The sequence below is a fragment of the Stegostoma tigrinum genome, unplaced genomic scaffold (genome assembly GCF_030684315.1).
Source record: "Stegostoma tigrinum isolate sSteTig4 unplaced genomic scaffold, sSteTig4.hap1 scaffold_186, whole genome shotgun sequence".
Lineage (NCBI taxonomy): Eukaryota > Metazoa > Chordata > Chondrichthyes > Orectolobiformes > Stegostomatidae > Stegostoma > Stegostoma tigrinum.
Window position 1 is genome coordinate 498,783 of NW_026728126.1, and position 26,442 is coordinate 525,224.

At 48.2% G+C, this 26,442-nt stretch overlaps 1 long non-coding RNA gene across 2 annotated transcripts in view; it reads left to right on the forward strand.

Annotated features, from left to right (window-relative positions):
- Positions 1-24,422, forward strand: part of LOC132207867 (uncharacterized) — a 519,454-nt gene extending 495,032 nt beyond the window's left edge. For both annotated transcript variants that reach the window (XR_009443926.1, XR_009443928.1), the window contains exon 14: positions 23,793-24,422. This is a non-coding gene — a long non-coding RNA (uncharacterized LOC132207867). The remainder of the gene's footprint in view (positions 1-23,792) is intronic.
- The last annotated feature ends 2,020 nt before the right edge of the window (positions 24,423-26,442 follow it).

The window sequence follows — 26,442 nt, forward strand, 5'->3', positions numbered from 1 at the left end:
GCTGAGTGAAATGGGATGCAGTGGCTGAGTGAAATGGGATGCAGTGGCTGAGTGAAATGGGATGCAGTGACTGAGGGAAATGGGATACAGTGACTGAGGGAAATGGGATGCAGTGACTGACGGAAATGGGATGCAGTGTCTGTTTGAAATGGGATCCTGCGACTGAAGTTAATGGGATGCAGTGACTGAGGGTAATGGGATGCAGTGACTGAGTGAAATGGGACGCAGTGACTGAGTGAAATGGGACGCAGTGACTGAGTGAAATGGAATTGCCGTGACTGTGGAAAGGAGATGCAGTGACTGTGGAAATGGGATGCAGTGACTGTTAAATGGGCCGCTGTGACTGAGTGAAATGGGCAGCAGTGACTTGGTGAAATGGGATGCAGTGACTGAGGAAAGGAGATGCAGTGACTGTCTGAAATGGGACGCAGTGACTGAGTGACCTGGGATGCAGTGACTGAGTGAAATGGGATGCAGTGACTGAGCTAAATGGGATGCATGACTGATGGAAATGGGATGCAGTGACTGAGGGGAATGCGATGTAGTGACTGAGGGGAATGCGATGCAGTGACTCATGGAAATGGGATGCTGTGACTGAGGGAACGGAGATGCAGTGACTGAGTGAAATGGGCTGCAGTGACTGAGGGAAATGGGATGCAGTGGCTGAGTGAAATGGGACGCAGTGACTGAGGGAAATGGGATGCAGTGACTGAGGGAAATGGGATGCAGTGACTGAGGGTAATGGGATGCAGTGACTGATGGAAATGGAAGCAGTGACTGAGTGAAATGGGCTGCAGTGACTGAGGGAAATGGATGCTCTGACTGAGGGTAATGGGATGCAGTGACTGTGTGAAATGGGCTGCAGTGTCTGTGCGAACTGTAATGCAGTCACTGTGTGATCTAGGATGCGGTGGCCAAGTGAAATGGGGTGCAGTGGCTGAGTGAAATGGGATGCAGTGGCTGAGTGAAATGGGACGCAGTGACTGAGGGAAATGGGATGCAGTGACTGAGGGAAATGGGATGCAGTGACTGGGAAATGGGATGCAGTGACAGTGGGAAATGGGATGCAGTGACTGAGTGAAATGGGACGCAGTGACTGAGTGAAATGGGACGCAGTGACTGAGTGAAATGGGACGCAGTGACTGAGTGAAATGGAATTGCCGTGACTGTGGAAAGGAGATGCAGTGACTGAGGAAATAGGATGCAGTGACTGAGGCAAATGTGATGCACTCACTGAGTGAAATGGTATGCAGTGACTGAGTTGAATAGGATGCAGTGACTGAGTGAAATGGGACGCAGTGACTGAGTGAAATGGGATGCAGTGACTGAGTGGAATGGGATGCAGCGACTGAGTGAAATGGGATGCAGTGACTGAGTGAAATGCGATGCAGTGACTGCGTGAAATGAGATGCATTGAGGAATGAAACGGGAAGCAGTGACTGGTGGAAATAAGATGCAGTGTCTTTGGGAAATGAAATGCAGTGTCTGTGGGAAATGGGATGCTGGGACTGAGGGTAATGGGAAGCAGTGACTGATGGAAATGGAAGCAGTGACTGAGTGAAATGGGATGCAGTGTCGGAGGTACTGGGAAGGAGTGACTGAGTTAATAGGGATGCAGTGCCCGAGCGGGCTTGGGGTGCAGTGACTTAGGGAAATGGGATACAGTGCCTGAGTGAAATGTGACGCACTGACTGAGTGGAATGGGATGCAGTGACTGAGTGGAATGGGATGCAGTGACTGAGTGGAATGGGATGCAGTGACTGAGTGAAATGCGATGCAGTGACTGCGTGAAATGCGCGCAGTGACTGATAGAAATCGGATACAGTGACTGATGGAACTGTGATGCAGTGACTGACGGAAATGGGATGCGGTGACTTTGTGAACTGGGATGTGGTGACTGTGTGAACTGGGATGCGGTGACTATGTGAACTGGGATGCAGTGGCTGAGTGAAATGGGATGCAGTGGCTGAGTGAAATGGGATGCAGTGACTGAGGGAAATGGGATACAGTGACTGAGGGAAATGGGATGCAGTGACTGACGGAAATGGGATGCAGTGTCTGTTTGAAATGGGATCCTGCGACTGAAGTTAATGGGATGCAGTGACTGAGGGTAATGGGATGCAGTGACTGAGTGAAATGGGACGCAGTGACTGAGTGAAATGGGACGCAGTGACTGAGTGAAATGGAATTGCCGTGACTGTGGAAAGGAGATGCAGTGACTGAGGAAATGGGATGCAGTGACTGAGGGAAATGTGATGCAGTGACTGAGGGAAATGGGATGCAGTGACTGAGTGAAATGGGATGCAGTGACTGAGTGAAATGGGATGCAGTGACTGAGTGAAATGGGATGCAGTGACTGAGGGAAATGGGATGCAGTGACTGAGGACAATGGGATGCAGTGACTGAGTCGAATGGGATGCAGTGACTGAGTCGAATGGGATGCAGTGACTGAGTCGAATGGGATGCAGTGACTGAGTGAAATGGGATGCAGTGACTGAGTGAAATGCGATGCAGTGACTGCGTGAAATGGGATGCAGTGCATGAGTGAAATGAGATGCAGTGACTGAGTGAAATGCGCGGTGACTGATAGAAATCGGATAAAGTGACTGACGGAAATGGGATGCGGTGACTTTGTGAACTGGGATGTGGTGACTGTGTGAACTGGGATGCGGTGACGATGTGAAATGGGATGCGGTGTCTTTGTGAACTGGGATGTGGTGACTGTGTGAACTGGGATGCGGTGACGATGTGAACTGGGATGCAGTGGCTGAGTGAACTGGGATGCAGTGGCTGAGTGAACTGGGATGCAGTGGCTGAGTGAAATGGGGTGCAGTGGCTGAGTGAAATGGGATGCAGTGACTGATGGAAATGGTATGCAGTGTCTGTTTGAAATGGGATCCTGCGACTGAAGTTAATGGGATGCAGTGACTGAGGGTAATGGGATGCAGTGAATGAGTGAAATGGGATGTGGAGACTGAGTGAAATGGGATGCAGTGACTGAGGACAATGGGATGCAGTAACTGAGGACAATGGGATGCAGTGACTGAGGGCAATGGGATGCAGTGACTGAGGGCAATGGGATGCAGTGACTGAGGGAAATGGGATGCAGTGACTGGGAAATGGGATGCAGTGACCGTGGGAAATGGGACGCAGTGACTGATGGAAATGGGACGCAGTGTCTGTTTGAAATGGGATCCTGCCACTGAAGTTAATGGGATGCAGTGACTGAGGGTAATGGGATGCAGTGACTGAGTGAAATGGGATGCAGTGGCTGAGTGAAATGGGATGCAGTGGCTGAGTGAAATGGGATGCAGTGACTGAGGGAAGTGGGATGCAGTGACTGAGGGAAGTGGGATGCAGTGACTGAGGGAAATGGGATACAGTGACTGAGGGAAATGGGATGCAGTGACTGACGGAAATGGGATGCAGTGTCTGTTTGAAATGGGATGCAGTGACTGAGGGTAATGGGATGCAGTGACTGAGTGAAATGGGACGCAGTGACTGAGTGAAATGGGACGCAGTGACTGAGTGAAATGGAATTGCCGTGACTGTGGAAAGGAGATGCAGTGACTGAGTGGAATGGGATGCAGTGACTGAGTGAAATGGGATGCAGTGACTGAGTGAAATGCGATGCAGTGACTGCGTGTAATGAGATGCAGTGGGGAATGAAATGGGATGCATTGACTGGTGGAAATAAGATGCAGTGTCTTAGGGAAATGAAATGCAGTGTCTGTGGGAAAGGGGATGCTGGGACTGAGGGTAATGGGATGCTGTGACTGATGGAAATGGAAGCAGTGACTGAGTGAAATGGGCTGCAGTGACGGAGGTACTGGGAAGGAGTGACTGAGTTAATCGGGATGCAGTGCCGGAGCGGGTTTGGGGTGCAGTGACTTAGAGAAATGTGATACAGTGCCCAAGTGAAATGTGACGCACTGACTGAGTGAAATGGGATGCAGTGACTGAGTGGAATGGGATGCAGTGACTGAGTGGAATGGGATGCAGTGACTGAGTCAAATGGGATGCAGTGACTGAGTGAAATGGCATGCAGTGACTGAGTGAAATGCGATGCAGTGACTGAGTGAAATAGAATTGCCATGACTGTGGAAAGGAGACGCAGTGACTGAGGAAATGGGATGCAGTGACTGAGGGAAATGTGATGCTGTGACTGAGTGGAATGGGATGCAGTGACTGAGTGGAATGTGATGCTGTGACTGAGTGGAATGGGATGCAGTGACTGAGTGAAATGGGATGCAGTGACTGAGTGGAATGTGATGCTGTGACTGAGTGAAATGCGATGCAGTGACTGAGTGAAATGCGATGCAGTGACTGCGTGAAATGAGATCCAGTGGGGAATAAAATGGGATGCAGTGACTGGTGGAAATGAGATGCAGTGACTGAGGGAAATGTGATGCAGTGACTGAGGGAAATGTGATGCAGTGACTGAGTGAAATGGGATGCAGTGACTGAGTGGAATGGGATGCAGTGACTGAGGGTAATGGGATGCAGTGACTGATGGAAATGGAAGCAGTGACTGAGTGAAATGGGATGCAGTGACGGAGGTACTGGGAAGGAGTGACTGAGTTAATAGTGATGCAGTCCCCGAGCGGGCTTGGGGTGCACTGACTTAGAGAAATGGGATACAGTGCCTGAGTGAAATGCGACGCACTGACTGAGTGAAATGGGATGCAGTGACTGAGTGGAATGGGATGCAGTGACTGAGTGGAATGGGATGCAGTGAATGAGTGAAATGAGATGCAGTGACTGAGTGAAATGCGCGCAGTGACTGATACAAATCGGATACAGTGACTGATGGAACTGGGATGCAGTGACTGACGGAACTGGGATGCGGTGACTTTGTGAACTGGGATGTGGTGACTGTGTGAAGTGGGATGCGGTGACTATGTGAACTGGGATGCAGTGGCTGAGTGAAATGGGATGCAGTGGCTGAGTGAAATGGGATGCAGTGGGGACTGAAATGGGATGCAGTGACTGGTGGACATGAGATGCAGTGACTAAGGGAAAGGAAATGCAGTGTCTGTTGGAAATGGGATGCTGCGACTGAGGGTAATGGGATGCAGTGACTGAGGGTAATGGGATGCAGTGACTGATGGAAATGAGATGCAGTGACTGAGGGAAATGTGATGCAGTGACTGAGTGAAATGCGATGCAGTGTCTTAAGGAAAGGAAATGCAATGTCTGAGGGGTATAGGATGCTGCGACTGAGGGAAATGGGATGGAGTGACTGACGGAAATGGGATGCAGTGTCTGAGCGAAATGGGATGCAAAGACTGAGTGAAATGGGATGCAGTGACTGAGTGAAATGGGATGCAGTGACTGAGTGAAATGGGATGCAGTGACTGAGGGAAATGGGATGCAGTGACTGATGGAAATTGGACGCAGTGACTGAGTGAAATGGGACGCAGTGACTGAGTGAAATGGAATTGCCGTGACTGTGGAAAGGAGATGCAGTGACTGAGGAAATGGGATGCAGTGACTGAGGGAAATGGGATGCAGTGACTGAGGGAAATGGGATGCAGTGACTGAGTGGAATGTGATGCAGTGACTGAGGGAAATGGGATGCAGTGACTGAGGGAAATGGGATGCAGTGACTGGGAAATGGGATGCAGTGACTGAGGGAAATGGGATGCAGTGACTGATGGAAATGGGATGCAGTGACAGTGGGAAATGGGACGCAGTGACTGATGGAAATGGGACGCAGTGACTGAGTGAAATGGGACACAGTGACTGAGTGAAATGGAATTGCCGTGACTGTGGAAAGGAGATGCAGTGACTGAGGAAATGGGATGCAGTGACTGAGGGAAATGGGATGCAGTGACTGAGGGAAATGGGATGCAGTGACTGAGTGGAATGTGATGCTGTGACTGAGTAAAATGCGATGCAGTGACTGCGTGAAATGAGATCCAGTGGGGAATAAAATGGGATGCAGTGACTGGTGGAAATGAGATGCAGTGAGTGAGGGAAATGTGATGCAGTGACTGAGTGAAATGGGATGCAGTGACTGAGTGAAATGGGATGCAGTGAATGAGTGAAATGAGATGCAGTGACTGAGTGAAATGCGCGCAGTGACTGATACAAATCGGATACAGTGACTGATGGAACTGGGATGCAGTGACTGACGGAACTGGGATGCGGTGACTTTGTGAACTGGGATGTGGTGACTGTGTGAAGTGGGATGCGGTGACTATGTGAACTGGGATGCAGTGGCTGAGTGAAATGGGATGCAGTGGCTGAGTGAAATGGGATGCAGTGGGGACTGAAATGGGATGCAGTGACTGGTGGACATGAGATGCAGTGACTAAGGGAAAGGAAATGCAGTGTCTGTTGGAAATGGGATGCTGCGACTGAGGGTAATGGGATGCAGTGACTGAGGGTAATGGGATGCAGTGACTGATGGAAATGAGATGCAGTGACTGAGGGAAATGTGATGCAGTGACTGAGCGAAATGGGATGCAAAGACTGAGTGAAATGGGATGCAGTGACTGAGTGAAATGGGATGCAGTGACTATGTGAACTGGGATGCAGTGGCTGAGTGAAATGGGATGCAGTGGCTGAGTGAAATGGGATGCAGTGGGGAGTGAAATGTGATGCAGTGACTGGTGGAAATGAGATGCAGTAACTCAGGGAAAGGAAATGCAGTGTCTGTGGGAAATGGGATGCTGCGACTGAGGGAAATGTGATGCAGTGACTGAGTGAAATGGGATGCAGTGACTGAATGAAATGGGATGCAGTGAATGAGTGAAATGAGATGCAGTGACTGAGTGAAATGCGCGGTGACTGATAGAAATCGGATACAATGATTGATGGAACGGGGATGCAGTGACTTACGGAAATGGGATGCGATGACTTTGTGAACTGGGATGTGGTGACTGTGTGAACTGGGATGCGGTGACTTTGTGAACTGGGATGCAGTGGCTGAGTGAAATGGGATGCAGTGGCTGAGTGAAATGGGATGCAGTGACTGAGTGAAATGAGATGCAGTGACTGATGGAAATGGTATGCAGTGACTGAGGGAAATGGGATGCAGTGACTGACGGAAATGGGATGGAGTGTCTGTTTGAAATGGGATCCTGCGACTGAAGTTAACGGGATGCAGTGTCTCAGGGTAATGGGATGCAGTGACTGAGTGAAATGGGATGTAGAGACTGAGTGAAATGGGATGCACTGACTGAGGACAATGGGATGCAGTGACTGAGAGCAATGGGATGCTGTGACTGAGTGGAATGGGATGCAGTGACTGAGTTAAATGCGATGCAGTGACTGCGTTAAATGAGATCCAGTGGGGAATGAAATGGTATGCAGTGACTGGTGGAAATGAGATGCAGTGACTGAGGGAAATGGGATGCAGTGACTGAGTGAAATGGGATGCAGTGACTGAGTGGAATGGGATGCAGTGACAGTGGGAAATGGTATGCAGTGACTGATGGAAATGGGACGCAGTGACTAAGTGAAATGGAATTGCCGTGACTGTGGAAAGGAGATGCAGTGACTGAGGAAATGGGATGCAGTGACTGACGGAAATGGGATGCAGTGTCTGTTTGAAAAGGAATCCTGCGACTGAAGTTAACGGGATGCAGTGCTGAGGGTAATGGGATGCAGTGACTGAGTGAAATGGGATGTAGAGACTGAGTGAAATGGGATGCACTGACTGAAGACAATGGGATGCTGTGACTGAGGGAAATGTGATGCTGTGACTGAGGGAAATGTGATGCAGTGACTGAGTGAAATGGCATGCAGTGACTGAGTGAAATGCGATGCAGTGACTGAGTGAAATAGAATTGCCATGACTGTGGAAAGGAGACGCAGTGACTGAGGAAATGGGATGCAGTGACTGAGGGAAATGTGATGCTGTGACTGAGTGGAATGGGATGCAGTGACTGAGTGAAATGGGATGCAGTGACTGAGTGGAATGTGATGCTGTGACTGAGTGAAATGCGATGCAGTGACTGAGTGAAATGCGATGCAGTGACTGCGTGAAATGAGATCCAGTGGGGAATAAAATGGGATGCAGTGACTGGTGGAAATGAGATGCAGTGACTGAGGGAAATGTGATGCAGTGACTGAGGGAAATGTGATGCAGTGACTGAGTGAAATGGGATGCAGTGACTGAGTGGAATGGGATGCAGTGACTGAGGGTAATGGGATGCAGTGACTGATGGAAATGGAAGCAGTGACTGAGTGAAATGGGATGCAGTGACGGAGGTACTGGGAAGGAGTGACTGAGTTAATAGTGATGCAGTCCCCGAGCGGGCTTGGGGTGCACTGACTTAGAGAAATGGGATACAGTGCCTGAGTGAAATGCGACGCACTGACTGAGTGAAATGGGATGCAGTGACTGAGTGGAATGGGATGCAGTGACTGAGTGGAATGGGATGCAGTGAATGAGTGAAATGAGATGCAGTGACTGAGTGAAATGCGCGCAGTGACTGATACAAATCGGATACAGTGACTGATGGAACTGGGATGCAGTGACTGACGGAACTGGGATGCGGTGACTTTGTGAACTGGGATGTGGTGACTGTGTGAAGTGGGATGCGGTGACTATGTGAACTGGGATGCAGTGGCTGAGTGAAATGGGATGCAGTGGCTGAGTGAAATGGGATGCAGTGGGGACTGAAATGGGATGCAGTGACTGGTGGACATGAGATGCAGTGACTAAGGGAAAGGAAATGCAGTGTCTGTTGGAAATGGGATGCTGCGACTGAGGGTAATGGGATGCAGTGACTGAGGGTAATGGGATGCAGTGACTGATGGAAATGAGATGCAGTGACTGAGGGAAATGTGATGCAGTGACTGAGTGAAATGCGATGCAGTGTCTTAAGGAAAGGAAATGCAATGTCTGAGGGGTATAGGATGCTGCGACTGAGGGAAATGGGATGGAGTGACTGACGGAAATGGGATGCAGTGTCTGAGCGAAATGGGATGCAAAGACTGAGTGAAATGGGATGCAGTGACTGAGTGAAATGGGATGCAGTGACTGAGTGAAATGGGATGCAGTGACTGAGGGAAATGGGATGCAGTGACTGATGGAAATTGGACGCAGTGACTGAGTGAAATGGGACGCAGTGACTGAGTGAAATGGAATTGCCGTGACTGTGGAAAGGAGATGCAGTGACTGAGGAAATGGGATGCAGTGACTGAGGGAAATGGGATGCAGTGACTGAGGGAAATGGGATGCAGTGACTGAGTGGAATGTGATGCAGTGACTGAGGGAAATGGGATGCAGTGACTGAGGGAAATGGGATGCAGTGACTGGGAAATGGGATGCAGTGACTGAGGGAAATGGGATGCAGTGACTGATGGAAATGGGATGCAGTGACAGTGGGAAATGGGACGCAGTGACTGATGGAAATGGGACGCAGTGACTGAGTGAAATGGGACACAGTGACTGAGTGAAATGGAATTGCCGTGACTGTGGAAAGGAGATGCAGTGACTGAGGAAATGGGATGCAGTGACTGAGGGAAATGGGATGCAGTGACTGAGGGAAATGGGATGCAGTGACTGAGTGGAATGTGATGCTGTGACTGAGTAAAATGCGATGCAGTGACTGCGTGAAATGAGATCCAGTGGGGAATAAAATGGGATGCAGTGACTGGTGGAAATGAGATGCAGTGAGTGAGGGAAATGTGATGCAGTGACTGAGTGAAATGGGATGCAGTGACTGAGTGGAATGGGATGCAGTGACTGAGTGGAATGGGATGCAGTGACTGAGGGTAATGGGATGCAGTGACTGATGGAAATGGAAGCAGTGACTGATGGAAATGGGATGCAGTGACGGAGGTACTGGGAAGGAGTGACTGAGTTAATAGTGATGCAGTCCCTGAGCGGGCTTGGGGTGCACTGACTTAGGGAAATGGGATACAGTGCCTGAGTGAAATGCGACGCACTGACTGAGTGAAATGGGATGCAGTGACTGAGTGGAATGGGATGCAGTGACTGAGTGAAATGGGATGCAGTGAATGAGTGAAATGAGATGCAGTGACTGAGTGAAATGCGCGCAGTGACTGATAGAAATCGGATACAGTGACTGACGGAACTGGGATGCGGTGACTTTGTGAACTGGGATGTGGTGACTGTGTGAAGTGGGATGCGGTGACTATGTGAACTGGGATGCAGTGGCTGAGTGAAATGGGATGCAGTGGGGAGTGAAATGGGATGCAGTGACTGGTGGAAATGAGATGCAGTGACTAAGGGAAAGGAAATGCAGTGTCTGTGGGAAATGGGATGCTGCGACTGAGGGTGATGGGATGCAGTGTCCGGGTAATGGGATGCAGTGACTGATGGAAATGGATGCAGTGACTGAGTGAAATGGGATGCAGTGACTGAGTGAAATGCGATGCAGTGTCTTAAGGAAAGGAAATGCAGTGTCTGAGGGGTATAGGATGCTGCGACTGAGGGAAATGGGATGGAGTGACTGACGGAAAAGGGATGCAGTGTCTGAGCGAAATGGGATGCAGTGACTGAGTGAAATGGGATGCAGTGACTGAGTGAAATGGGATGCAGTGACTGAGGGAAATGGGATGCAGTGACTGAGGACAATGGGATGCAGTGACTGAGGGCAATGGGATGCAGTGACTGAGGGAAATGGGATGCAGTGTCTGAGGGAAATGGGATGCAGTGACTGGGAAATGGGATGCAGTGACTGTAGGAAATGGGATGCAGTGACTGATGGAAATGGGACGCAGTGACTGAGTGAAATGGGACACAGTGACGGAGGTACTGGGAAGGAGTGACTGAGTTAATAGGGATGCAGTGCCTGAGCGGGCTTGGGATGCACTGACTTAGGGAAATGGGATACAGTGCCTATGTGAAATGGGATGCACTGACTGAGTGAAATGGGATGCAGTGACTGAGTCAAATGGGATGCAGTGACTGAATGAAATGCGATGCAGTGACTGCGTGAAATGGGATGCAGTGCATGAGTGAAATGAGATGCAGTGAATGTGTGAAATGCGCGGTGACTGATAGAAATCGGATACAGTGACTGACGGAAATGGGATGCGGTGACTTTGTGAACTGGGATGTGGTGACTGTGTGAACTGGGATGCGGTGACTATGTGAACTGGGATGCAGTGGCTGAGTGAAATGGGATGCAGTGGCTGAGTGAAATGGAATGCAGTGGCTGAGTGAAATGGGATGCAGTGACTGATGGAAATGGTATGCAGTGCCTGTTTGAAATGGGATCCTGCGACTGAAGTTAATGGGATGCAGTGACTGAGGGTAATGGGATGCAGTGAATGAGTGAAATGGGATGTAGAGACTGAGTGAAATGGGATGCAGTGACTGAGGACATTGGGATGCAGTGACTGAGGACAATGGGATGCAGTGACTGAGGGCAATGGGATGCAGTGACTGAGGGAAATGGGATGCAGTGACTGAGGGAAATGGGATGCAGTGACTGGGAAATGGGATGCAGTGACTGGGAAATGGGATGCAGTGACAGTGGGAAATGGGACGCAGTGACTGATGGAAATGGGACGCAGTGACTGAGTGAAATGGGACACAGTGACTGAGTGAAATGGAATTGCCGTGACTGTGGAAAGGAGATGCAGTGACTGAGGAAATGGGATGCAGTGACTGAGGGAAATGTGATGCAGTGACTGAGGGAAATGGGATGCAGTGACTGAGGGAAATGGGATGCAGTGACTGAGTGGAATGGGATGCAATGACTGAGTGAAATGGGATGCAGTGACTGAGTGGAATGTGATGCTGTGACTGAGTGAAATGCGATGCTGTGACTGCGTGAAATGAGATCCAGTGGGGAATAAAATGGGATGCAGTGACTGAGGGAAATGGGTTGCAGTGACTGAGGGAAATGGGATGCAGTGACTGATGGAAATGGCATGCAGTGTCTGACGGAAATGGGATGCAGTGTCTGTTTGAAATTGGATCCTGCGACTGAGGGTAATGGGATGCAGTGACTGAGGGTAATGGGATGCAGTGACTGAGTGAAATGGGATGTAGTGACTGAGGGAAATGGGATGCAGTGTCTGAGTGAAATGAGATGCAGTGACTGATGTAAATGGCATGCAGTGAATGAGGGAAGTGGGATGCAGTGACTGACGGAAATGTGATGCAGTGTCTGTTTGAAATTGGATCCTGCGACTGAAGTTAATGGGATGCAGTGACTGAGGGTCATGGGATGCAGTGACTGAGTGAAATGGGATGCAGTGACTGAGGGAAATGGGATGCAGTGACTGAGGGAAATGGGATGCAGTGACTGGGAAATGGGATGCAGTGACCGTGGGAAATGGGACGCAGTGACTGATGGAAATGGGACGCAGTGACTGAGTGAAATGGGACGCAGTGACTGATGGAAAGGAGATGCAGTGACTCTGTGAAATGGGATGCAGTGATTGAGTGAAACGGGATGCAGTGACTAAGTGAAATGGGATTGCCGTGACTGTGGAAAGGAGTTGCAGTGACTGAGGAAATGGGACGCAGTGACTGAGTGAAATGGGACGCAGTGACTGATGGAAAGGAGATGCAGTGACTCTGTGAAATGGGATGCAGTGACTGAGTGAAATGGGATTGCCGTGACTGTGGAAAGGGGATGCAGTCACTGAGGGAAATGAGATGCCGAGACTGAGTGAACTGGGATGCAGTGACTGATGGAAATGGTATGCAGTGACTGACGGAAATGGGATGCAGTGTTTGTTTGAAATGGGATCCTGCGACTGAAGTTAATGGGATACAGTGACTGAGGGTAATGGGATGCAGTGACTGAGGGTAATGGGATGCAGTGACTGAGTGAAATGGAATGCAGTGACTGAGTGAAATGGAATGCAGTGACTGAGTGAAATGGGATGCAGTGACTGAGGGTAATGGGATGCAGTTACTGAGTGAAATAGGATGCAGTGACTGAGGGCAATGGGATGCAGTGACTGATGGAAATGGGACGCAGTGACTGAGTGAAATGGGACGCAGTGACTGATGGAAAGGAGATGCAGTGACTCTGTGAAATGGGATGCAGTGACTGAGTGAAATGGGATTGCCGTGACTGTGGAAAGGAGATGCAGTGACTGAGGAAATGGGATGCAGTGACTGATGGAAAGGGATGCCTTGACTGTGTGTAAAGTGAAGCATTGAGTGAAATGGGATGCAGTGGCTGTGTGAAATGGGATGCAGTGGCTGTGTGAAATGGGATGCAGTCACTGTGTGAAATGGGATGCAGTGGCTGTGTGAACTGGGATTCTGAGACTCAAGTGAATGGGATGCCGTGTCTGTGGGGAATGGGATGCAGTGACTGTGGTGAAGGAGATGCAGTGATTGAGTGAAATGGGATGCAGTGACTGCTTCAAATGGGATGCAGTGACTGAGTGAAATGGGATGCAGTGACTGAGTGAAATGGGATGCAGTGACTGAGTGAAATGGGATGCAGTGACTGAGGGACATTGGATGCAGTGACTGAGGGACATGGGATGAAGTGACTGAGTGAAATGGGATGCAGTGATTGAGGGAAATTTGATGCAGTGAATGAGTTAAATGAGATGCAGTGACTTAGGGAAATTGGATGCAGTGACAGAGTGACATGAGCTGCAGTGTCTGATGGAAATGTGATGCAGTACCAGAGGGAAATGGGATGCGGTGACTGAGGTACAGGGAAGGAGTGACTGAGTTCATGGGGATGCAGTGCCCAAGCGGACTTGGGGTGCAGTGAGTGAGGGAAATGGGATACAGTGCCTGAGTGAAATGTGACGCGCTGACTGAGTGAAATCGGATGCAGTGACTGAGTGGAATGGGATGCAGTGACTGAGTGGAATGGGATGCAGTGACTGAGTGAAATGGGATGCTGTGACTGAGTGAAATGGGATGCTGTGACTGATGGAAATGGGACGCAGTGACTGATGGAAATGGGACGCAGTGACTGAGTGAAATGGGACACAGTGACGGAGGTACTGGGAAGGAGTGACTGAGTTAATAGGGATGCAGTGCCTGAGCGGGCTTGGGATGCACTGTCTTAGGGAAATGGGATACAGTGCCTATGTGAAATGGGATGCACTGACTGAGTGAAATGGGATGCAGTGACTGAGTCAAATGGGATGCAGTGACTGAATGAAATGCGATGCAGTGACTGCGTGAAATGGGAGGCAGTGCATGAGTGAAATGAGATGCTGTGAATGAGTGAAATGCGCGGTGACTGATAGAAATCGGATACAGTGACTGACGGAAATGGGATGCGGTGACTTTGTGAACTGGGATGTGGTGACTGTGTGAACTGGGATGCGGTGACTATGTGAACTGGGATGCAGTGGCTGAGTGAAATGGGATGCAGTGGCTGAGTGAAATGGAATGCAGTGGCTGAGTGAAATGGGATGCAGTGACTGATGGAAATGGTATGCAGTGCCTGTTTGAAATGGGATCCTGCGACTGAAGTTAATGGGATGCAGTGACTGAGGGTAATGGGATGCAGTGAATGAGTGAAATGGGATGTAGAGACTGAGTGAAATGGGATGCAGTGACTGAGGACATTGGGATGCAGTGACTGAGGACAATGGGATGCAGTGACTGAGGGCAATGGGATGCAGTGACTGAGGGCAATGGGATGCAGTGACTGAGGGAAATGGGATGCAGTGACTGGGAAATGGGATGCAGTGACTGGGAAATGGGATGCAGTGACAGTGGGAAATGGGACGCAGTGACCGATGGAAATGGGACGCAGTGACTGAGTGAAATGGGACACAGTGACTGAGTGAAATGGAATTGCCGTGACTGTGGAAAGGAGATGCAGTGACTGAGGAAATGGGATGCAGTGACTGAGGGAAATGGGATGCAGTGACTGAGGGAAATGGGATGCAGTGACTGAGGGAAATGGGATGCAGTGACTGAGTGGAATGGGATGCAATGACTGAGTGAAATGGGATGCAGTGACTGAGTGGAATGTGATGCTGTGACTGAGTGAAATGCGATGCTGTGACTGCGTGAAATGAGATCCAGTGGGGAATAAAATGGGATGCAGTGACTGAGGGAAATGGGTTGCAGTGACTGAGGGAAATGGGATGCAGTGACTGATGGAAATGGCATGCAGTGTCTGACGGAAATGGGATGCAGTGTCTGTTTGAAATTGGATCCTGCGACTGAAGTTAATGGGATGCAGTGACTGAGGGTAATGGGATGCAGTGACTGAGTGAAATGGGATGTAGTGACTGAGGGAAATGGGATGCAGTGTCTGAGTGAAATGAGATGCAGTGACTGATGTAAATGGCATGCAGTGAATGAGGGAAGTGGGATGCAGTGACTGACGGAAATGTGATGCAGTGTCTGTTTGAAATTGGATCCTGCGACTGAAGTTAATGGGATGCAGTGACTGAGGGTCATGGGATGCAGTGACTGAGTGAAATGGGATGCAGTGACTGAGGGCAATGGTATGCAGTGACTGAGGGAAATGGGATGCAGTGACTGGGAAATGGGATGCAGTGACAGTGGGAAATTGGATGCAGTGACTGATGGAAATGGGACGCAGTGACTGAGTGAAATGGGACGCAGTGACTGATGGAAAGGAGATGCAGTGACTCTGTGAAATGGGATGCAGTGATTGAGTGAAACGGGATGCAGTGACGAAGTGAAATGGGATTGCCGTGACTGTGGAAAGGAGTTGCAGTGACTGAGGAAATGGGACGCAGTGACTGAGTGAAATGGGACGCAGTGACTGATGGAAAGGAGATGCAGTGACTCTGTGAAATGGGATGCAGTGACTGAGTGAAATGGGATTGCCGTGACTGTGGAAAGGGGATGCAGTCACTGAGGGAAATGAGATGCCGAGACTGAGTGAACTGGGATGCAGTGACTGATGGAAATGGTATGCAGTGACTGACGGAAATGGGATGCAGTGTTTGTTTGAAATGGGATCCTGCGACTGAAGTTAATGGGATACAGTGACTGAGGGTAATGGGATGCAGTGACTGAGTGAAATGGAATGCAGTGACTGAGTGAAATGGAATGCAGTGACTGAGTGAAATGGGATGCAGTGACTGAGGGTAATGGGATGCAGTTACTGAGTGAAATAGGATGCAGTGACTGAGGGCAATGAGATGCAGTGACTGATGGAAATGGGACGCAGTGACTGAGTGAAATGGGACGCAGTGACTGATGGAAAGGAGATGCAGTGACTCTGTGAAATGGGATGCAGTGACTGAGTGAAATGGGATTGCCGTGACTGTGGAAAGGAGATGCAGTGACTGAGGAAATGGGATGCAGTGACTGATGGAAAGGGATGCCTTGACTGTGTGTAAAGTGAAGCATTGAGTGAAATGGGATGCAGTGGCTGTGTGAAATGGGATGCAGTGGCTGTGTGAAATGGGATGCAGTGGCTGTGTGAAATGGGATGCAGTCACTGTGTGAAATGGGATGCAGTGGCTGTGTGAACTGGGATTCTGAGACTCAAGTGAATGGGATGCCGTGCCTGTGGGGAATGGGATGCAGTGACTGTGGTGAAGGAGATGCAGTGATTGAGTGAAATGGGATGCAGTGACTGCTTCAAATGGGATGCAGTGACTGAGTGAAATGGGATGCAGTGACTGAGTGAAATGGGATGCAGTGACTGAGGGACATTGGATGCAGTGACTGAGGGACATGGGATGAAGTGACTGAGTGAAATGGGATGCAGTGATTGAGGGAAATTTGATGCAGTGAATGAGTTAAATGAGATGCAGTGACTTAGGGAAATTGGATGCAGTGACAGAGTGACATGAGCTGCAGTGTCTGATGGAAATGTGATGCAGTACCAGAGGGAAATGGGATGCGGTGACTGAGGTACAGGGAAGGAGTGACTGAGTTCATGGGGATGCAGTGCCCAAGCGGACTTGGGGTGCAGTGAGTGAGGGAAATGGGATACAGTGCCTGAGTGAAATGTGACGCGCTGACTGAGTGAAATCGGATGCAGTGACTGAGTGGAATGGGATGCAGTGACTGAGTGGAATGGGATGCAGTGACTGAGTGAAATGGGATGCTGTGACTGAGTGAAATGGGATGCTGTGACTGAGTGAAATGGGATGCAGTGACTGAGTGAAATGTGATGCAGTGACTGAGTGAAATGTGATGCAGTGACTGAGTGAAATGGGATGCAGTGAATGAGTGAAATGAGATGCACTGACTGATGGAAATTGGATGCAGTGACAGAGTGACATGAGCTGCAGTCACTGAGTGAAATGAGAAGCATTGATTGCACTGTCTGTGAGATACTGGAAACAGTGACTGATGGAAATGGGATGCAGTGACTGTGGTGAAGGGGATGCAGCGACTGAGTGAAATGGGATGCAGTGAATGAGTGAAATGAGATGAACTGACTGATGGAAATTGGATGCAGTGACAGAGTGACATGAGCTGCAGTCACTGAGTGTAATGAGATGCATTGTTTGATGGAAATGGTCTGCAGTAACTGACGGAAATGAGATGCAGTGACTGAGGGAAATTGGATGCAGTGACTGAAGGAAATGGGATGCAGTGACCGAGTGAAATGAGATGCAGTCACTGAGCAAAATGGGATGCACTATTTTTGGGAAGTAGGATGCAATTACTGATTGAAATGAGATGCGGAGACTGTGGGAAAGGAGATGCTGTGTCTATGGGAAATGGGATACATTGAGTGTCGGAAATTGAATGCAGCGTCTGTGAGATACGGGAACCAGTGACTGATGGAAATGGGATGCTGTGACTGTGGTGAAGGAGATGCAGTGATGGAGTGAAATGGGATGCAGTGACTGAGTGAAATGTGATGCAGTGACTGCGTGAATTGCGATGCAGTCACTGCATGAAATGCGATGCAGTTACTGCGTGAAATGGGATGCAGTGACTGCGTGAAATGGGACACAGTGACTCAGTGAAATGTGATTCAGTCACTGAGTGAAATGTGATTCCATCACTGAGTGAAATATGATGCACTCACTGAGTGTACTGTGATTCAGTCACTGAGAAAACTGTGATGCAGTCACCGAGTGAAATGGGATGCAGTGGCTGAGTGAAATGGGATGCAGTGGCTGAGTGAAATGGGATGCAGTGGCTGAGTGAAATGGAATGCAGTGACTGACGGAAATGGGATGCAGTGACTGAGTGAAATGGGATGCAATCACTGAGTGAATTGCAATGCAAAGACTGAGGGAAAGGTGATGCTGTGACGATGGGAAATGGGATGCTGTGAGGGTGTGAAATTGAATGCAGCGTCTGTGAGATACGGGAAACAGTGACTGATGGAAATTGGACGCAGTGACTGTGGTGAAGGAGATGCAGTGATTGAGTGAAATGGGATGCAGTGACTGAGTAAAATACGATGCAGTGACTGAGTGAAATGTGATGCAGTGACTGCGTGAAATGGGATGCAGTGACTGTGGTGAAGGAGATGCAGTGACTGAGGGAAATGGGATGCAGTGACAGAGTGACATGAGCTGTAGTGTCTGATGGAAATGTGATGCAGTACCTGATGGAAATGGGATGCAGTGACTGAGGTACTGGGAAGGAGTGACTGAGTTCATGGGGATGCAGTGCCCAAGAGGACTTGGGGTCCAGTGAGTGAGGGAAATGGGATACAGTGCCTGAGTGAAATGAGATGCAGTGACTGAGGGAAATGAGATGCAGTGACAGAGAGAAATGGGATGCAGTGACTGTGGGACATGGGAAGCATTGACTGAGTGAAATGCGATGCAGAGACTGAGGGAAAGGAGATGCTGTGACTATGGGAAATGGGATGCAGTGAGTGTGGGAAATTGAATGCAGCGCCTGTGAGATACGGGAAACAGTGACTGATGGAAATGGAATGCAGTGACTATGGTGAAGGAGATGCAGTGACTGAGTGAAATGGGATGCAGTGACTATGGGAAATGGGATGCCTTGACTGACGGAAATGGGATGCAGTGATTGACGGAAATTGAATGCAGCCTCAGTGAGAAACGGGATACAGTGACTGAGTGAAATGGGATGCAGTGACTGATGGAATTGGGGTGCAGTGACCACATCAGTACTGGGTGATGATCCTGGCCAGGTGTTAGATTTCAAAGTCGTTGATCACCTTGGTGATAGCGATCACAATTCTGTTATGTTTACTTCAGTGATGGAAAGGGATAGGTGTACACCACTGTGCAAGAGTTATAGCTGGCGGAAAGGCAATTACGAAGAGATTATGCAAGATTTAGGGAGCATAGGATGGGGAAGGAAACTGCAGTGGATGGGCACAATAGAAATGTGGAGCTTATTCAAGGAAAAGCTCCTGTGTGTCCTAGTTAAGTATGTACCTGTCAGGCAGGGAGGAAGCTGTAGGGTGCGGGAGCCGTGGTTTACGAAGGAAGTGAAATCTCTGGTCAAGAGGAAGAAGAATGCTTCTGTTACTTTCAGATGTGAAGGCTCAGTTAGGGTGCTTGAGGGTTACAAGGTAGCCAGGAAAGACCGAAAGAGAGAGCTCAGAAGATCCAGGAGGAGACATGAGAAGTTGTTGGCGGATAGGATCAGGGTAAACCCTCAGGCTTTCTCTCGGTATTTAAGGAATAAGAGAATGACAAAAGTAAGATGAGGCCCAATCAAGGATAGTAGTGGTAAGTTGTGTGTGGAGTCAGTTGAGATAGGGGAAGCGCTAAATGAATATTTTTCAACAGTATTCACTCTAGAAAACCACAATGTTGTCGAGGAGAATACAGACATACAGGCTACTGGACTAAGTGGGATTGAGGTTCACAAGGAAGAGGTTTTTGAAATCCTACAGAGGGTGAAGATAGCTATGTCCCCTGGGCCGGATGGGATTTATCCTCGGATCCTCTGAGAATCCAGGGAGGAGATTGCCGAGCCTTTGGCATTGATCTTTAACTCATCATTGTCTACAGGAATAGTGCCAGATGACTGGAGGATAGCAATTGTGGTTCCCCTGTTCAAGAAGGGGAGTAGAGACAACCCTGGTAATTATCGGCCAGTGAGCCTTACCTCAGTTGTCGGTAAAGTGTTGAAAAAGGTTATATGGGATAGGATTTACAATCATCTAGAAAAGAATAAATTGATTCGGGATAGTCAGCACGGTTTTGTGAAGGGAAGGTCGTGCTTCACAAACCTTATTGAGTTCTTTGAGAAGGTGACCAAACAGGTGGATGAGAGTAAACCGGTTGATGTGGAGTATATGGATTTCAGCAAGGCGTTCAATAAGGTTCCGCATAACAGACTATTGTACAAAATGCAGAGGAATGGAATTGTGGGAGATATAGCAGTTTGGATCGGAAATTAGCTTGCTGAAAGAAGACAGAGCGTGGTAGTTGAATGGAAACTTTCATCCTGGAGACCAGTTACTGGTGGTGTACCGCAGGGGTGGGTGTTGGGTCCACTGCTGTTTGTCATTTTTATAAATGACCTGGATGAGGGCGTAGAAGGATGGGTTAGTAAATTTGCAGACGACACTAAGATAGGTGGAGTTGTGGATAGTGACAAAGGATTGGTTGCAGAGGGACATAGATAAGCTGCAGAGCTGGTCTGAGAGGTGACAAATGGAGTTTAATGCAGACAAGTGTGAGGTGATGCACTTTGGTAGGAGTAACCAGAAGGCAAAGTACAGGGCTAATGGTAAGATGCTTAGTAGTATAGATGAGCAGAGAGATCTTGGTGTCCATGAACACAGATCCTTGAAAGTTGCCACCCAGGTTGACAGGGCTGTTAAGAAGGCATACAGTGTTTTAGCTTTGATTAATAGAGGGATCGAGTTCCGGAACCAAGAGGTTATGGTGAAGCTGTGCAAAACTCTGGTGCGGCCGCACTTGGAGTATTGTGTGCAGTTCTGGTCACCGCATTATAAGAAGGATGTGGAAGCTTTGGAAAGGGTGCAGAGGAGATTTACTAGGATGTTGCCTGGTATAGAGGGAAGGTCTTAGAATGAATGGCTGAGGGACTTGAGGCTGTTTTCATTCGAGAGAAGAAGGTTGAGAGGTGACTTAATTGAGACATATAAAATAATCAGAGGGTTAGATAGGGTGGATAGGGAGAGCCTTTTTCCTCGGATGGTGACGGCGAACACGAGGGGGTATAGCTTTAAATTGAGGGGTGAAAGATATAGGACAGATGTCAGAGGTAGTTTGTTTACTCAGAGAGTAGTAAGGGAATGGAACGCTTTGCCTGCAACGGTCGTAGATTTGCCAACTTTAGGTATATTTAAGTCGCCATTGGATAAGCATATGGGCGTACATGGAATAGTGCAGGTTAGATGGGCTTGAGATCGGCATGACAGGTCGGCACAAGATCGAGGGCCGAAGGGCCTGTACTGTGCTGTAATGTTCTATGTTCTATGGCTAGCTCTCCCTGTGCTCCGTGTGATTTAACTTCCCTCTTGGAGTACCGTGAGGAACCTTCTTGAACGCCTTACTGAAGCCCGTATGCGTCCATCTTTCTGCCTTAGTCAATGCTCTTGATTACTACTTTAAAAAACTCAATCAAATTACGAGTTATGATTTCCTGTGCACATGTGTCCTCGGATCCCATGGACTGTTTCCTGTTCTAACAGTCTTCAAATGGGGGATCTTGTCAAAAGCTTTGCTGATGCCCAAGTAGACTGTATCAAATGCATTGCCCTCATGCACACACCTAGTTAGCTCTTCAATCATAGATTCATAGAGTCATACAGCACAGAATGAGGACCTTCAGTCCCAATCATCTGTACTGATCAGGTGTCCCAAACTTAACCGGTCCCATTTGCCTGTGTTTGGTATCCGTCTAAACCTTTCCTAATTGTGTACCTGTCCAAATGTCTTTTAAATACAGCAATTTTATCTGCCTCGACCACATCTGTTGGCAGCTCCTTCCATTCACGAACCCCACCCCCCCCCCAACCCCTTGTGGAAAGTTGGTTGAAAGTCAAAGCTGTGAATGTTAGAGATTCATCAACAAACCTCTTGCTGTCAACTGAAAGAAACCAGAGCTGATAAATCTCATTAGTAAACAAAATCATAGTTCTCCAGATTTAGTAAACATTATTTAGTAATTCCTCTTTTAATAGCTCTCACACAGTTGGCTGTCACTGAGGGGACTTCTCCTTGTACATTTCCTGCCATTAACCCAGTGCACTCTACAGGGACAGAAGACAGTAAAACTAAATAAAGAAACTCTAATTGAAAGAAAGAAGAATTATGGAAATGTCCTGCCCTCACCCCTTCTTTCCTCACAACCGCTCCCCACCCCTTTCACAAAGAACGATCAAACGAATGCTGTTGTAACATCTTACTTTGTTCCAATCCCAGTTTATTTGTTGCTGAAACAGACTTTCTTGCTATTGGTCCCTTTGCACTTAATTATTCCAATGCACCCTGCGCACCTCCCGCTTTCTATTCTCGATAAAATCAGGGTCTTCTGCTGTTTATGTTAACCGTTCATAGCACATCCTGTGCCCCTTGACCTGCATCAATTCCAAGTTCAGCAAATCCTCAATTTTAATATTAATTAATAAACTCTAGTTTCGGTTTCAAATCCCTCCACGGTCTTGAATCCCTCCCCTAATCTCTGTAATCCCCTCCAGTCTCCTAGTTTTCAGAGCTATCTACAGTCTTACACTAACTCATTCCTGAACATTTCCAGTTGTAGTTAGCTCACAGGTGGCATTGCTGTGAGCTGCCAAGGTACTAACACTGGAATTTCTTTCCTCAACCAGTTATTCCTCATTTCGTACACTGAGCATGAGTGACCTGCAGTGAGGTCTCAAGGAATTGGTGCCAGTTCACCAGAGGATGAAGTCACACTCCATTTCAGCTACAGGGGATTCAGATGAGAACTGCAATGGGGATGGGGTGGCCGACAGAAGAAGGATTGGTGCATTGGCAGGTTAGAAAGCCTGCCATTAATGTCACGGAGCAGGAAAGACTCTGGCTTCAATCTGGCGCAGTGTTTGGAACCCATCCACTCCAGCACTGAGTTGTGGCCAACCTGATGGGAACAGTTACAGATTGAGTCATGATTGGTATCTCTGCTCCAGAAAAAGCAGAAGCTGTTGTGGTACAGTCGTGGGTGGGCCCTTCTGGAGCTAGAGTTACTCAGGATAAACACAATAAAAATCATCAGCTTTCACCTGCAGTGCCACAGTCACAGGGATCGCACTCTGTGGGAGCATTAAGCAAGAAAAAGGCACCTGTAATACTGGTATGAAGGAAATAAATGAGGGCAGTTGATATTTGCATGCATTATGGCATAGATTGTTCAACATTATTGTTTTGAAATATCGATATTGTGATGGCATTTACTGTTGTTTGTAGACAAGTGGTGCAGTGGTAGTCAACAGCCAAGGAGAGGGAAGGTTCAGCCTTGTTAGTGGAATTTGAGCTTACATTTACCTGTATTACAGTTGGTCGAGTGGATCACAGAAAGTCTGGCAACAAAAAAGCTGCAATGGTTACCTCGTCACTGCTTCCAACTCCTCCTCTTTCTCAGCTGGTGCCCGATCACTGGCAGCGACAGCGTACCCTCATGATGCCAAGGTTGGAGACTATCAAGAATCATGACGACACCGGCCCTTCTCTGTACTGCAGGACTGCCCCAGAGTGCTCCAGGCAGCAGAAGCAACATTGAACTACTCCAGTGGTCTGCACCATTACATTTCCTGTGGTACTTTATGCAGCCCCTCTGAGTGTATAATACACACTCCCATATGGACCACGTCATCAAACAAAGGCTCTTGTCACCTCCTCGTTACTTCAAGTTGTTCAAATGAGGATGGCAGGGCAGAATATTGAAGAATTATTACAAAGTCTTCTGTTCAGTATCCTGCTGCTCTCTGACAAGGAAAACTGAAATGTACTTGATTTTCATGTAATTTTGATTCCCATTACAGGTCCTTATGGGAACAGGAAAAATGACAAGCTGGAAAATTTTGCAAGTAATCTTTGGGCCAGCCTGGAATCTTCCCATCCTCTGGCCATGACCTTGTGACCCTGCTTGGAGGTTGTAGTTACAGTTTCAGAAGTGATCAATTCCAGTGAGGATGTCTGTACTAAGGTGAAAGCTCACGCACAGTTCTTCACGACGGGAAAAATGGCTCCATTCAGACTCTGGAGATTCAGGTATCCCACTGAGAATCGTTGTCTCCTTCATCATTCACCTTATTCCAGTCACCTGTCCTGCTCTGTGTGATTTCTGTCCATTCTCTCAGTCATGCTTGTCTGAGGGGATAGCCACGACTGTAGCCCTGTTGTTGACTTGTGCAGTATCCTCACAGTCAGGGAATGCTTCCCCATTCCTGAGAGATTTCAGCTGGCTTAAACAGCTCTGAAAACCACTAAACACTTTTACAAGAGTCAGCGGAAATCCACTTGCATCTAACCTGTAAGTCGTTGGTGATATCTCTATCCTCACTGCACTGGATGAAGAGAGGATTGTAACTGGAATACTGAGGTCAAAACATATACCATTAGCATCCAAGCAGCATTACGCATACTTCCATCAGAATGTGAATCAGATGACAGGGATTATACCGAGCACTTGGAGAACTGACAGAAACCCCAGGTTACCGTGTCAGGAAAGTTCCAGTGAATGAAGTGCCAACCGAGCACTTACCATTCGGGGGCAGTCTGTGGCTAAAACCCCACTCACTGAGAGATGCTGGCCAAACAGAGACTAGTGTCTCGCCATTGCAGGTGGTGCCACCAGGAAGGGTGGCTGATGCTGGTACTGCAATTAATCCAATGCTATTAGTGAGTCATGAACAAATTGGGGTCGTGGGAGAGGTTTTCTGGCCAGGGAATCAGGAGGTTGTAAGAAAAGGTAGTCAGGTGCTATCTGTTTGCCATCGCTACTAATATGGCATGGCGGATCAATGGTTAGCACTGCTGCCTCACAGCTCCAGGGACCCAGGTTCAATTCCAACCTCAGGTGACTGTCTGTGTGGAGTTTGCACATTCTGTATATGTCTGCATGGGTTTCCTCTGGGTGCTCCAGTTTCCTCCCACAGTCCAAAGATGTGCAGGTTAGATGGCTTGGCCATGCTAAGTTGCTAAGAGTGTCCAGGTATGTGTGGGTTAGGTGGGTTATAGTGGAAGTTCCTACTGCAGTTCCTACTATCTCTGAAGCATTTTATTCCTATCTGCTTTCTCCTGAGCACTCATGGTTTTGGAAAGTTTCTATCAAGTTTCCAAGGAAAGCAGTCCCAGTACCTTGAAAAAATCCTCATAACTGAGTTTCTCATCCCTGAGAATCATTCTCATAAATGGAGGCGTTGTGACAACATCACTGGACTAGTAATCCGGAGATTCAGGTAATCAGAATCAACTTTCACCATGACGCATGTTTGAATCCAATTTCAATTTAAAAACAACACCCAGGAATGAAAGTCTAATGGCGCCCATGAAATGGACCAACGACTGTGCTGTACATTTCTATGACTCTATGTCTCATAACAGGTCGCAGTACATTGGAGTTTTGTGTCATCTGCACAGTACAATGTTGTCCCCTGCACACCCAAGCCTAGATCATTTATGTCCGTATCAGGAAAGCAAGGGTCTCAATACCAGCCTCAGGGGAACTCCACAACAAACATCCTCTCAATCAGAAAAACACCCATCACACTCTCTTTCTTGTGATCAGAGATAATGGGAACTGCAGATGCTGGAGAATCCAGGATAACAAAGTGTGTAGCTGGATGAACACAGCAGGCTGAGCAGCATCTCAGGAGCACAGCAGCTGACGTCAGCTTTGGTGTTCCTGAGATGCTGCTTGGCCTGCTGTGTTCATCCAGCTACACACTTTGTTATATTACACTCTCTTTCTTATCCCTCAGACAATTTTGGATCCCTTTCATTCTGAGATTTTCTTCAAAAATTGTACAAAATGCTTTTGGATAGCCCATGCACAGCACAACAGCATCTTTGTCCTTTTCAACCTTCTCTGTTACCTGCGACTATCTCAAGCATCCAAATGATGTGGGCAAGTGGATACTGACGTTATTGGATCTTAAGACACGGAAAATAACTCATTGATAATGTGGTATCCCAAATTAGAACCATCAGAGATTTACATGTCGGTGATAATTTACGCACATGAGAGGGGTGCAGACACTTAGAGCCATTCAGCCGCTAGGTGAAAACATTTCCGAGTTAATTGCCACCCTGCGCAGAGTGCACATACAAATCTTGATGACAAGCATGACCCCAAGTCAGACAGCATCATTAGCATTGCTTCCAGATTAAAAATAACCCAGGGAGAACAAGACACTGCCTTTCAGACAGGTGTGGAGATAATTCCCAAATAACTAGCTTGATCCCAGACCAGAGATGGGATGTACAATTATGGATTGACCAGATAAGGAACCAGCCAGGGTGCTCAATGATAACTGGTTAACATGGCGGGGAAGGGAGTGAAAAAATAACGAGACGTGCTAATCGGAATTGAGCTGTATTTGTGTGTTAAGTATAATTGAAGGGACGTAAGAAGTGGGAGAGGGCTGTGGTGGCGGGTGCAATGATTGATGGAAGCCGCATTTGCTTCTT